At 40.2% G+C, this 15,641-nt stretch overlaps 1 protein-coding gene across 3 annotated transcripts in view; it reads right to left on the reverse strand.

Annotated features, from left to right (window-relative positions):
- CDH22 (cadherin 22) overlaps positions 1-15,641 on the reverse strand; it is a 349,787-nt gene that overhangs the window by 61,036 nt on the left and 273,110 nt on the right. The gene's annotated exons all lie outside the window — the stretch shown is intronic.

Below are 15,641 nucleotides of genomic sequence, written 5' to 3' on the forward strand. Positions count from 1 at the left end.
ATTGGAGCCATAACTAATTTTATTTTTCATAGACGTAGCGGTATGAGGGCTGGTTTGTTGCGGGACGAGCTGTAGTTATTATTGGTACCATTTTGGGGTACATGTGACTTTTTGATCACCTTTTATCCTATTTTTTGGGATGCCAGGTAAACCAAAAAACGCAATTCTGGCACAGCTTTTTTTGGTTTTTTTTTATACAGAGTTCACCACGCATTATAAACTACATGTTACCTTTATTCTGCGGGTCAGTACGATTCCGGCGATACCTCATTTATAGAACTTTTTTATGTTTTACAACTTTTTGCACAATAAAATTACTTTTGTAAAAAGAATGTATTTTTTCTGTCGCCAAGTTGTGAGAACCATAACGTTTTAATTTTTTTGTCGACGGAGTTGTATGAGGGCTTGTTTTTTGCGGGACGAGCTATAGTTTTTATAGGTACCATTTTTGGATACGTGCGACTTTTTGATCACTTTTTATTGTAATATTTGTAGGGCAAAGTGACTAAAAAACAGAAACTCTGGTAACGTTTTTTACGGGTTTTTTTTACGCTGTTCACCGCGTGCAATAAATAATATAATATTTTGATACCTCCGGTCGTTACGGTCGTGGCGATACCAAATACATATGGTTTATTATTATTTTTCAATAATAAAGGACTTGATAAGAGTAAAAGGGGGATTGTGTGTTATTTGATTACTTGAAACTTTTATTGTTTTCAAACTTTTATTTTTTGCACTTTTTTTTACACTTTTTTATACTTTTTTTACACTTTTTCTCAGGTCCCACTAGGGGACTTGAAGGTCCAACGGTCAGATTTTTTTTTTTCTAATACATTGCACTACCTATGTAGTGCAATGTATTAGATCTGTCAGTCATTCACTGACAGCAAGCCGTTTAGGCTTCGCCTCCCGGCGGGGCCTAAATCGGCTTCCGTAATGGCAGAGCAGGAGACCATTGTGTCTCCTGTTGCCATAACAGCAGTCGCCAGTCCCGATTGCCTGTCAGGGCTGGCGATCTGCTTGTAACCGCTACGATGCAGCAATCGCTTTCGATTGCTGCATCGAAGGGGTTAATGGCAGGGATCGGAGCTAGCTCCGGTTCCTGCCGTTACAGGTGGATGTCAGCTGTACAGTACAGCTGACTTCCACCGCTGATGACGCCGGATCAGCTCCTGACCCGGCGCCATCTTGCCGGCAGCTACGGAAGCCGATCAGGCTCCGCCGCCGGGCGGATCTTGACCGGCTTCGGTGCTAGGCAGACCGGGAGGCCAGTATTAGGCCTCCGGTTGCCATTGCAGCCACCGGAACCCCGGCAATTTCATTACTGGGGTTCCGATGAGCTGCAAACACCTTAAGTGCAGCGATCGCGTTTGAGCGCTGCACTTAAGGGGTTAATGGCGGGGATCGAAGCTAATTTCGGTCCCCGCCGTTACAGTCGGATGTCAGCTGTAAGATACAGCTGAGATCCGGTGATGATGGGACCGGCTCAGCTTCTGAGCCGGTGCCAAACGTTTGACGTACATGTACGGCAAGATGCGGGAAGTCAGTACTTTCCATGACGTACATGTACGTCAAATGTCGGGAAGGGGTTAAGCAGGAAACCAAAGTGCTTGTAAATAACATAATATATAATATATAATTGAGTTCTCTTATATTTTAGCCAGAGTACCCCCAATGCTTTAGTTTCAGCCATATTCTTTTGTACTTAAATGGACACTAACTTTTCAAACAACTTATGTATACCTGATACCTAATAGTATAACTGATATAGATCAACTTTGTCATTTACTTATTGTTAAAATGTAGTTGTTTTAGAAACAACTTTTTTATTGATTTTCCAGAATAGAAAAAGAAAAGAACAAATGTACGATAATTTGCTGGACATTACAGTTGGAACAAACAAAAACATCAATACAATATCACGTACAGTATACAGAATAAATTGATATAATGCCATGACCTGTATTATCAAAGCAATTTAACCTGGTGAACAGAGTCAACAAATGTAACAATCCCCTCTCCCCCCCTGACATCCGGATAATGCAATACCAAGGTATAGAGAGCAAAGTGGCTACTCAGAAAAGGTTAGGTACATAAGAGCACAATAGACTCATGTCACCCCCAGAACAACACTACCCTCAAGTACTGCCAAAATTACCCCTTCAGAGCTCCTAACGTACCCGCCACAGCCCTCGTCAAGTACCAAGAAGTATAATAGAACGGTGTCATCAGATCTTTGATCTCAGTGGGCTGCAAATGTTTACATATAAAAGTTTTCCACTTTTTTAAAAACTTTGAGGAACAGGATTCCGCTGTACGTTCAATTTCCAACCGATCTAGATATACATATTTTTTTAATTGAGATATAACCTCTATAATTGACGGTAGCTGTGGCTTAAGCCAAAGGGTAAGCAGGGATCTTTTAGCAACAAGAACGAAGGCATGTAGTGCGTCTGGAATGTTCTGGACAACCGGAAAGACTTGAAATAGAAGAGGTAGCGGCTCCACTGCAAGGGATATTCCCCATGTCTCCCTAATGGCCTCCACAGTCTCACTCCAATATGCAAATAATTTAGGACAAGCCCACAAACCATGGAACAAATTAGTCTTGGGTGTATGGCATCGTGGACACGCCACCAATCTGGAAAATTAGGATGAGGGGGAATGTCAAATCCATATATAGCCCTATGAATGAATTTAAAGTGTCTCTCGCCATTGTTCACTAACAACAGCTTTATGTACTCGTGCCCATCCCCCCCAGAATTTGCTGTGTAAGATCTTGTTGAGAGAGCTCCCTATGCCACACTTTAAACATTGTGGAAGTGGTTGCTTTGGCCATTGTTTCTCTCAGTGTGTAGTACAGAAAGGACAAGGAAGATTTAACTGGAGGGGTCATAATTAAGGTGTCTAAGATATTCCTAGAGCATTCAGGGGCAATATTGAGTAGCTTCGATCTCAAAAAGGACTTTAACTGGCAATAGGCTAAATGATGCCGTGAGGAGACATTGCGTAAGACTTGCAACTCTTGAAAAGTCATATAGCGATTGCCAGAAGAGTGTATTAAATGGCTAAGTTTAGAGATGCCCAGCAAGTGCATTTCACGAAAGTGAGGATTCTCCCTCCCCTGAGGAAACTCTGGGTGCCCCCATAAATGCATATGTTTGGAAATGTGCTGAGGGAGATCAAGAAGGGATCTAACAGATTTCCAGGCCATGATGGTGTCCCTAAGTAATACACGGTGCCTAACTGTCGGGGCTAAGTTCCTAAAAGAGGTATGTAATAGAGAAGATAAATGCAGTGGAGCCACCACCCCCACCTCTAGGGTGTAGTTGGAGTAGAAATTCGAAAATGTAGTTGTTTTATCCATACAAATTCTGTGTGAAGTTACTGCCACTAGGTGTCTCCCTTCCTGTAATCTGCTGTCCACCCCCTATTGTCAAGCAAAATCTGTCCCTAGTTACAGAGCAGAATAGATAGGCGGCAGAAGGTGGAGGTGTGTCTCTTCACTTCCTGCCAATACAAGTCTCTGGAGAGGGAAAGGGGGAGCAGGAGGAGGGAGCTGAGAAAGAAAGATACAGACCCGCTGCCCATACAGGTCTATAGAGAGGGACGGGGGGAGCAGAGTGAGAAAGACAAAGGTGCAGCAGCTTCCTGGTAAGTGTTACTGTCTCACCCCTGTGCTGGATTCTCAGCTGCACTGCTCATTATTGCTGTATAATGTCCTACATACTGCTACAGATTCTATATATTTCATAGATAGAGATAGGAAAGCAGGATTCTCCTCTTCTCTGTCAGCCATTAAGTTCTGCCTCTAGCTCAGAGACAACTGTGAATCAGAGATTTAGAGATAAATCTGCTAAATAAAGCAGAACACATGTCATATAATGGCCAGAAATAGTGTTATTCCCAGGCGTAGCTAGCAGAGGGGCGGTGGCCCTGGGCCCACTGAGATGGTGGGGCCCAGGGCCGGTCCCCCAGCGGTGGCATGTCCCGGTTTCAACGTTATCTGTGTTGTCATCCAATGCTGGAGCTGGCAGCTGATGGCATTCACTATGTAATGGCAGCTCTGAGCGGCTTGTGCAGATAGGCGCAATGTAGTGCCATAATTGCACCTGTCTACACAGAGCTACACACTTCACAGAGTGAAGGAGAAGAGGGATCTCCTCCGCTCCTTGGGGGAACAGCGATAGATGAGTATTATTTTTTAGTAGGCAATATGGGGGCATTATACTGGGTATGGAGGGCCGCAATGTGGAAATATACTATATAGGGCCAGCATTGGGGCCATTATACTGTTTAGGGGTAGCTTTTGGGGCATTATACTGTATGGGGCAGCTATGGGGCATTATACTCTATGGGGCAGCTATGGAAGATTATACTGTGTGGGGGCAGCTATGGGGCATTATACTGTATGAGGGCAGCTATGGGGCATTATACTGTATGGGGGCAGCTATGGGCATTATACTGTGTGGGAGGCACTATGGAGGCATTATACTGTGTGGGGGCAGCTATGGGGGCATTATACTGTGTGGGGGCAACCATAGGGCATTGCACTGTATGGGGGCAGCTATGGGGCATTATACTGTGTGGGGGCACCATGGGGCATTATACTGTGTGGGGACAGTTATAGGGGCATTATACTGTGTGGGGGGGGCACTGTAGGGGCATTATACTGTGTGGGGGCACCAATCGGTCATTATACTGTTCGGAAAGCTATGTGTGGGGATAGCTACAGGGGCACTATATTATTGTGGGGCCGCTATAAGGGCATTATACTGTGTGGGGGCCACTAAGGGCTCATTATATTGTGTGGAGGGCACTATGGGGGTCAATATATTATGTGAGGGCACTAAGGAGCTATTAATCTGTGTGGGGGCAACCATAGGGGCATTATACTGTGTGGGGCAGTTATAGGGGCATTATACCTTGTGGGGACCACTAAGGAGTCACTCAGATGTGCCCCCCCCCCCCTACGCCTCTGGTTATACCTCATGTGTACACATATGACAGCATATTCTGAAAAGTCAGGTACGCTTTAAGTATTTTTGTATTTAATGGAAGTTAGAGAGGAGTTATTACTTGGGACCTCCATCAATTGGCCAGAGCAGCTGTAGGGGAATTGAACATCTGCTGCCAGTTTGTCCAAACAACAACTGTTTATTGGGGGTCCTAGCAATGGGGTACCTTGTGATCAGCTTATTTATGGAGGACCCTTCTAATTAAAAGGTATTATCTAAACCAGACAACCCCATCAAGGCAAGAATTTTCTACCCTGAAAACGGAAAGATCCCGGATCGTATGCACAATAATTTGTACTCCACTACAAATAGTAAATATAACTAATGTGTGTAACTTAATCTTAATGAATCTGAAATCTCAGTAAATTAGATCATTCTCATTATCGTTGCCTCGAATTCACATAAACCAGCAGTGTAGATAATAGTCAAGTAGAGATTGACCGCTATATGGTAGAATTATGATGCCTCTGGCAGAATACAAATTTAAAAAAAATATATAACGTATTGGAGTCGTGGTGGCTGTCAAAGATGTCTGGGGTTTCCAAAAAGCCTTAAAGGGACTGGTGGATAACTCTTGCACACAAGAAAGCATATGGAACGACACGGAACATACGTAGCATTACAAACCCTGTTATTTAAAGAGCTCAAATATACACAGAGAGATTCACAGATAAAAGACTGGCTGCTCTTCAGGCCTTCTGCTTTCCACTGGTAGAAATACACAATTACGCACTGTGAGATCTCTCTGCCAGTTACATGCCCATAACGTCAAGCAAAAAATTATATCTACATGAAAAGATTAGGAAGATTTTGGGCAAATGATATTAAAGGGAGTAGTTACATAAACAAAAAATCCAACATCAAAATGAAAAAGTATTTGAATGATGGTGGTTCCTTTGAAATGGCACTTTTTGGAAAAGATAATTGTAAAAGTGAATATATTTTGTAAGATTAGAAATTTGTTTTTGAGAATATTTTTTCTTCTTCTAAGTCTAAATCTAAAGGAAATTGTGTAGAAACTGTAAATACATTTTGTTTCCTTTTTTACCAGTAAAAATTGCCTTACAAATGTATGTCCAGTGATACCAAATACATATATTTAACCAAAAAGATCCCCAAACCAGATATCGAGTATGATGTTACTGCACTCATGTAAGTACAAGGGTAGGTAAGGACACGGTTTGGGGTAACATACATTTGACGTGGGTCTAGCGCATTAATGTGACTCCATAAAAAGTGTATCGCTGTCGCTCAGATGGTTGATATAGGTTTGGTTGGGCTAGAATTGAATTTTTTATACTAGTGATTTTTGAGTCAGGCTACAAATTATTATTTTACACTTTTGTTATCTAGATTTTGTGTTCCATGGTATATAGTCTATGATCCGTATATCATGGTATACAAATGACAATTATCAGTGAATGTATATAAAGAAATACATAGTATACTCAGTATCCTGTGACTTCTATGGTAACCCACAGATGTAACAGAGAGCAGTTTTTAGGGACCGGGAACTTATTATTTCAGCGCTTTGTCCCTCCCCTTGATTTGTGATACATTAATACAGGATTTAGTGGCACTTTGGTTGTCCCAATCACTTATTTAAGTAAATCTCTTTATCATTATGTTGTTGATTTTGTCTTGTTTTTTATAAAATTCTGTGCTAATTAATTTTCTTAATATAACTTTATAGCAGTCGGAGCTCTGTTTAGTTGATACAGAGCTCTAAATCCTCTGCTTAGACATATATTTAACCCCTTAACGACATGTCACGTACATTTACGTGACAGCCATTAAGGGGATATATGGTGCGGGCTCACGGGCTGACACCTCACTGCAACGGGTGGAATCAAAGATCACTGTGATTCCGTCCATTTAACACCTTAAATGCCGCAGTCAATTGTGGCATTTAAATTGTTAGAACCAGGGGGGCGCCCTTTCAAACACGCCATTAGTATCCAACGATCGTTGTTTCAAGTCCCCTAGAGGGACTCATAAAAAAAAGTAAAAAACAGTTAAATAAAGGTTTTTATAATGTTCCCGAAAATAAAATTAAAAAAAAACCCCTTTTCCCATTTTTCCCCTAAAGCAATGTTAAAAAACAATTAGAGTTAACATAACTTGTATCGCTGCATCCAAACTACCACAATGTAGAGTTGTTTAACCCCTTAAAGACCAGACCGATCTGAGTTTTTCATTTTCGTTTCTTCGTCCCCGTCTTCCAAAAGCCATAACTTTCCTATTTCTTCGTCGACATTTTTTTGGGGGTTTTGTTTTTACGGCGTCCATGAGGCGGTAAAAACTATATATTCACCTTATTCTACAGGTTGATACGATTACGGCGATACCAAATTTATATGTTTTGTTTTATGTTTCACCACTTTTTAAAAAATAAAACCATTTGCTAAAAAAAAAAAAAGGTTTTGTGTCGCCATATTCTGAGAGCCATAACTTTTTTAATTTTTCCATCAATTTAGAGGGCTTAAATTTTGCTGGGTGAGCTGTCATTTTCACCGATACCATTTTGGGGTACATGCGACTTTTTGATCATTTTTTATTCCTTTTTTTTGGAGAGCTAAGGTGACCAAAAAACAGCAATTTGCATGTTTTATATGTATTTTTTTTTTTTTACGTCGTTCACCAATTAAATAACACTATATTGTGATAGTTCAGACTTTTACGGACGCGGCGATACCAGTTATGTTAGATTGGTTTTTTTAATATTCCTTTAGGGAAAAAATTAGAAAAGGTTTTTTTTTTTTAACTTCTAATATATATATTTTTGGGAACATTATAAAAATCTTTATTTAACAGTTTTTTACTATTTTTATTAGTCCCCCTGGGGGGTTTGAAGCAGCGATCGTTGGATCGTTGGCATGATATACTGCAATACTAATGTATTGCAGTATATAGTGATTCTGACAGTCTCCTTTAACTCCTTCGCGCTCAGCTCAATACTATTATGTCGCGCTGAGCACATCGTTCGCGCTTAGCTCAGTAATGTTACTGACCTGAGTTAACACGGCGCCATCTTTCCCCGGCGCGTGTTTGAGCTGTGATACTTGCTGTTTCCGACAGCAGGCTATCACAGCTCAGTGTGCAGGGACCAATCGCGGCGGTCCGCGCCGATTAACCCCTTAGAATCCGCGTTCAATACCGATCGCCATAATCGATGGCCCGCTACATGATAGCGGCCGGCGATGGCTACTATGGCAACCAGAGTACTAACAATGGACTCTGGCTAGGCCATCGACGGAAGCGTAGTGGGTCCTGACAAAGTCAGGACCCACTATGCTTGCTGTCAGCGAATAGCTGTCAGCTCTAATACACTGCACTGCTCCCTATAGTGTCCTCTGTAGATAGTAGCATTCTCTGTAGTTAGTGCCACTATATAGTCCTTCCCTGTAGTTATTGTCCCCTATAAAGTCCTCCCCTGTAGTTATTGTCCCCTATATAGTCCTCCCCTGTAGTTATTGTCCCCTATACTTAAGGCCCACAACACTGCTCACAATAAAAGGAAAAAAACATATTCTTACCTGTCCCATTGTCGTGCCATCCTCTAGCCCGCCAGTCCTCGTCAGCGGGATGACGCAGTGGCTCGATGATGTAATTGCACCTACTGCATCATCACTAAAGCGCCGAATGGCGAGGCATTATGTGCCCACCAGGGCAGCGCTAGTGTAGTCAATTGTTTCTGCGTCCTAAGGACGTGAATACAATTGAGTGCAGGGGACCGGCTCCGGCTTCCCGCTTCACCCGGTTCTGCGAACCGGCTGTAATTTTAACAACCGATTCGGGGGAACCGGGGCACACCAGTCGGATCCCACCCCTGGTTTTCCAGCTTCAGCAAATGAATGTTGTTTTTTTGTGTAATTAAACATTATACAATTTTCCACTATACTTTCTCTATTAGTTCCTCATGGTTTTCAAGATCTCTGCTTGTTTCTATTCAACAAGAACACTCTTTATTTGCTTTCAGTGGACAAAACTCTTTCCAAGGTCATGTGATGGACACACAGGTGCACGGCTCGTTACAGTATGTGTATCAGAGCTGTGTCTGTATGCGTATGTGTATCAGAGCTGTGTCTTCTAATGTTCTCACCACCTGTGTGTCCATCACGTGACCATGGACAGAATTTTATCCAATGGAAGTAAACAATGAATATTTCTACTAAATAACAACAAGTTCTTGAAAACTGGTGGAATTAATACAGAAAGTATATTGGAAAATTATATAAAATTATATATTTCGATTTTCAAAAAATAATATTAATTTGATGAAACTAGACAACCCCTTTAAGTTTAGAGATCATCACAAACACGGTGCATTATGTAACATCGCACACATTAAACATTAAATTGGCAGTATCAGCTGAAAATTAAAAGACATTTAATATTATGTAGTCAGCATCCTCCAAAAATCTTTCAATGTTGAAAGGGCAGTATCAGCTGAAAATTAAATGGGTTATTTACATATACATTTCTTATAGTAAAGAGAATCTCTGCCTATGATGATGTATTTGACTGTAAGGCCTGTATAAGTATATGTAGATTTCAAATTTGACATTTGATAGCTTAACAAAAACAGTAAAAGTTTATTCATATCTTACGCTAATGTGATGTTCAGGACTCAGTGAAAGCATGGGTATATATGGACAAGACAAGACACAATGGTGTGGCTATATGATATATTGAAGATAACAGGATAACCTGGGGGCACGTATCAATAATGGAGATCTTATGAACTAGAGCATTGTTTAAAACGTCAGTCACTTCTGTTGTCAATCTGAAAGCCGTATTTCTCAAATGTCACATGACAGTGGCATTAAAAAGGAATCGTATGTGCAAAATGACTGAAAGCCTTTCTTTCATGTGAGCCTCTTTTGGCATTAAGGCGTAGTATATGGCTCTCATGAGTATGGCAAATTACATGCAATAATCTTACGATGACCTTTTCTTATGATACAATAGAAAAATGTAGAATCTATTGGCAGGTGAACTAAAAATGGTGCAATAAAAACCTAAGTATGGTGCACTTTATGAGCTTGTACTCCCCCCGGCATACTAAATCTATTAAATACAACACAACACAAGGACATATGCTACCCTACATATAGTTTTATGCCCTAATGTGTACTATTAGTATAGCTAAATACTGTATGTAAAGCAGTTACCCATTTTAAGGCCTCATGCACACATCCCTCTCCGTTTTCACGTCCGCTTAAAACTGATCTGTGTGTTCGTTGTGACATCCATGTGGTTTCCATTGTTACTCCACATCCATTCCGTTTTAAACGGACGTTGTGCTTCCGTTTGTCGTCCGTTTTAAACAGTCCGTTAAATAAACGGAAGGTATTTAAAATTGACTTGAACTTGTCACATCTCACAGGGAACACCTATAGGAAAGTCACATGATCGTTTTGGACCACCAGCCCTATTTGTCATTGTATAGAACAAACAACCCAAGCACTCAAATATAGAGATGAATGTAATAATTTTTATTATTTCATTCTTTTAAGATATTCTTCAAATAATTTTAAATTTTGGGTTTATAATTTTTTCACAGGCGATTTTTTAACCGTGACTTCCACCCAGGATTTAAAGAGACACACTACACAGATGTCCATATTGCAACTAGAGCGTCTGGCAGATGCCAAATTACCAAACCCGACATCTTCTCCATACAGGTAACTTTACTCCCCTACTTGAATTATACCTCTCTATTGCTTTCACTCCCTCACTTGTCCATACCACCGTTATCTTATGGTATGATCCTGAGGGGTACTTTGACAATACCCCTCCACCCATCAAAAATGTATTATTTCAATATTTAACCAGTTATTGCAATGTTAGTGAATCTTGTTGCTTGTCATATTACTCGTGCCAGATTACTTGTATACAATACTGTTAAACCAATGTATGCTTTGTGTGCCCACATATCATAGCTATACCATCATTAGTTCCTTTGTGATGCTTCTATATCATAGTTTCATCTATGCTGTCTAAATTAGTTTCTGGCATCGATCCATTTGCTTTGACACATAGACTTTTCAACAATTGACGTCAACATTAGTGAAGGTTTATTATATATGTACTTTCAAATATTAAGTGACTATTTTGTTCTGTGCAATTTTTGTATATATGTATGTATATACCATTATTTATACTTTATTTTTTTCTTTGTTTTGTACATCTGTTAAAGCAATTGTGATAAAGGCCTGGATGGGTCGAAACGTCTTCAAAAAATCGCGTGTGAAAAAATTGCCTATTATAAACAAAAAATTTTAAATTATTTGAAGAACTTAATAGAAAGAAATAATAAAAAATACTACGTTCATCTCTATACTTGGGTTTGGGTTGCTTGGGTTTTTGTTCTATACATATTGTGGGTTGTCCGGACCCTCATAGCACCTGAACATTCCAGCCAGGAGTGCAATCCATCATTTTCTATCTCTATTTGTCATTGTGGCTGACAAGGGCTTTGCACTCTCTCCTCACGTCATGCGTCCATTCCCTCGTCGAGGTTTGGACAACATGAGGCACATTTTTAATTATCGGCTGACACGTGCACGTCGGTTTGTGGAGTGCACCTTTGGGATTTTAACACATAAATGGAGAGTGCTTATGTCTGCCATACAGATGGATCCGGACAATGTGACCCTGGTGACACAAGCGTGTGGGATACTACACAATTTCACCAGAATTCACGATACTTGTTTGGACGCGGATGTTGAACAATATAGTTGTTCTGCTGAGGTCTTTCTCGAACAGACACTACATAAAGGACCTGGATCGTCTGGACTGGCTATCCGGGAAATTTATACAGACTATTTCCTGACCCCGGAGGGAGCAGTTCCCTGGCAGCAGGAATCTGTTCTGCTTGATGAATATTTAATTTTCAAGAATGTTTCTAGTAGTTATTTGATTCAGATTAATTAGTTATTCCTGTTTTGTTAGTTAGTGTAGGGACTCACAAGAGAATGAGGACCCTTGACGTGGGCATGTGAGCTTATATATTTGCAAAAATAATTTTCTCTTTCATCATAAAAAATTGTATTAAAAAAAATTAAAAAGATTAAAAAAATTGTAGTACTTGGTCTTGCCAGACTGCGTCTAATTTTTGTACTACCGGAAAAAATATTTTAGCAAAAAATATAAAGAAATAACTTATTATGTGTTGAATGAGCACCCTGCATCATTGATTATGATCAGTGCTCTATGTCAAGTTTTGATGAAAATGTTAATAAAATATACTATTAAAAATTTATCTATTTCTTAATCATACACTGTTGGGGAGGGCTGAGTATCAACAAAAAAATACTGATCTTGTTTAATTAGCTCTGTTGTCAGATACAGGTATCGTAATAGTTACGTCCACTGTTCAGTGGACAACAGAGCTAAGCAACAGATGATCGGCCTGATTGTGACGGTAATCGCACCATGCTCAATAGGTCATAATATATGAACACTAACAAATTCAAGACATCTGAGGTGTAAAGTTCTAAACACCCAAGTAGGTTACACAATCAATAAAGACACAAGGCTTTTCTTCTTTTTTTAACTCAACCAAATATTTCTATTAAAATACGAAATAGCCAACATGGTTAGCATATGCACCAACTCGGTGCCAACAAACAAGAGAAAATATCCAAAAAATTAGAGCTCAAAAAGTTCATGAGCTAATGGTCCAGCAAGAGAGGTGGCAAGTCGACCTGTGGAATGTCTGTCAGACATATCGTGGTACTGATGATGCCCTTGGTAGGGGTATGCCTCATTCCCCATGTAAATACACAGCCAGCGGTCGGGAACCAGTTAAATAAAATTAAATGAAATTGTAAAAAAGCGGTTATTAACGCACTATACATAGAACAGGCCATATGTATGATCGTTGGCAGTCAAACTAGATGCAACACCACCGACCAGCTGAAGGGGCCGTGGCGATTGTGCGAGTATTCCGTTTAATTTCTGACACACTTGGAGCAGCGCATACTGTATACCACACCTACAATTGTGTTGGCAAAGCATAGTAAAGGGCCGGTAATCATTGAAATGGCTGCAGAGCTCGCACATGCACAGCAGCTTTAAAAAAATAAAAAATAAAAATATTTGCATGGGTGCTTAAAGTTTGACCACAAACGAGCATATATTAATGGCATAATCTCAAAATAGTTCATAAATAATCAATCACAGGCATGTGTGTATTTACTTACTTATTTTCTGACGCTGTGCACGAGTTCCCTGCTCCCAACGGCGCTGCAACACCACCTTGGCAAGTTCCTCCCACACAGCATCCTTTTTGTAGTGGTCGTGGTAAGATTCTGACCGCTTATCCCACAGTTCTGGGTGTTCATGCGCCAAGGTGATCAGTCTCTCCACATCCATGTTTAGTTGAATGCTGGTAACTTTGGCACGCCCTGCCAGTGCTTGGCAAAGGAGCCAAGAAAAACGGACAGCTCACGGATGCCTTCCGCATACATTCTGTTGTTTTGACGGACCCATGGGCTACAATGGGCGAGACGGACAATGAACAACAGACAGGAGTAGGACCTGTCCTATTTTTGATGGAACGGCCACACGGTTATGTTAAAACAACGGAAGTGGGCATGGCCCCATTGAAATTAATGTGTCAGGGTGCTATCAGTTAAAAAAACAGATAGCACCCTGAAGAAAAAAACTGAAGTCGGTATGAGGCCTAAGACTTAATTAAGTCAAACAGCGTTTCTCCCCCTGACATACCTGGCTGTCCTTCTATTACATGGTCGACCATTTATTTAAATGCCCGGAAGAAATGTGTGACAAGAAGTTTTAACCCCTTGGAGACACGACCAATTTCAGTTTTTTCATTTTAGTTTTTTCTTCCCCGCCTTCCAAAACTTCCATAACTTTTTTATTTCTTCATCGACAAAGCCGTATTACTTTTTTTTTTTGCAGGACAAGTTGTAGTTTGTGACGGCACCATTTATTGTAGTGCATAATGTACTAGGAAGCTGAAAAAAATTATTTGTGGGGTGAAATGGGAAAAAAACAGCGATTACACCATTTTTTGTGGGGTTTTGTTTTTACGATATTCATCAGGTGGTAAAAACTACATGTGAACCTTATTCTACAGGTTCATACAATTACGGCAATACCAAATTGATGTGTTTTGCTTAAAAAAAAAATTTGTGTCACCATGTACTGAGCGCCATAACTTTTTTATCCGTCAATTTAGTGATGTGATGGCTTAATTTTTGCAAGGCGAGCTTTAGGGTATGTGCACACACACTAATTACGTCCGTAATTGACGGACGTATTTCGGCCGCAAGTACTGGACCGAACACAGTGCAGGGAGCCGGGCTCCTAGCATCATAGTTATGTACGACGCTAGGAGTCCCTGTCTCGCTGCAGGACAACTGTCCCGTACTGAAAACATGATTACAGTACGGGACAGTTGTCCTGCAGCGAGGCAGGGACTCCTAGCATCGTACATAAGTATGATGCTAGGAGCCCGGCTCCCTGCACTGTGTTCGGTCCACTACTTGCGGCCGAAATACGTCCGTCAATTACGGACGTAATTAGTGTGTGTGCACATACCCTTAGTTTTCACTGATACTTTTTTGGGGTATATGCGACTTTTTGATCACTTTTTATTACATTTTTTTTGAGAGCTAAGGTGACCAAAAACCAGCAATTTGCGTGTTTTATAATAATTTTTTTTATGGCGTTCACTGAGCGGGTTAAACAACTCTATATTGGGATAGTTTGGACTTTTACAGACGCGGCGATACCAGTTATGTTAACTTTTATTTTTATTAAGATTAGTTTAGGGGAAAAATGAGAAAAGGGGGGTTTTTTAACTTTTAATACTTTTTTTTGGGAAACATAAGAAAAAACTTTTTAGCTTTTTTGATTTTTGCGGCATAAACAACCTGCCAATATTATTAAAGCCTATAGGACCATATTCCAAATATTGCTATAGAATCAAAGTATTACTTATTATTGCATATGAAAGACTTTATTTAACACATTCATTACATAATTTCTAATAAAAGCTTTGCTGCTTCTCTATTGCACATCAGATTGAATTATGGAACACGGTTATTTGTGACTATAATAGTGGCTGCAATACAATTTACTGAGCACTATAATATTCTGCAGAAACATAGAAATTTGACAGCAGGTAAGGATTGATCAGTGCGTCTAGCCTGCACATGTTATTTATTAATGACTTTGTCTGGCAGGGGTTACATAGTTACATAGTTACATAGTTACATAGTTAGTACGGCTGAAAAAAGACACATGTCCATCAAGTTCAACCAAGGGAAGGGAAAAGGGAAGGAAAAATTTCTACACATAGGAGCTAATATTTTTTTGTTCTAGGAAATTATCTAACCCTTTTTTAAAGCCATCTACTGTCCCTGCTGTGACCAGCTCCTGCGGTAGGCTATTCCATAAATTCACAGTTCTCACTGTAAAGAAGCCTTGTCGCCTCTGCAGCTTGAACCTTTTTTTCTCCAGACGGAGGGAGTGCCCCCTTGTTTTTTGAGGGGGTTTTACAAGGAACAGGATTTCACCATATTTTTTGTATGTGCCATTAATATATTTATATAAGTTAATCATGTCCCCCCTTAGTCGTCTTTT

Source organism: Rhinoderma darwinii, chromosome 13 (assembly GCF_050947455.1).
Source record: "Rhinoderma darwinii isolate aRhiDar2 chromosome 13, aRhiDar2.hap1, whole genome shotgun sequence".
Taxonomy (NCBI): domain Eukaryota; kingdom Metazoa; phylum Chordata; class Amphibia; order Anura; family Rhinodermatidae; genus Rhinoderma; species Rhinoderma darwinii.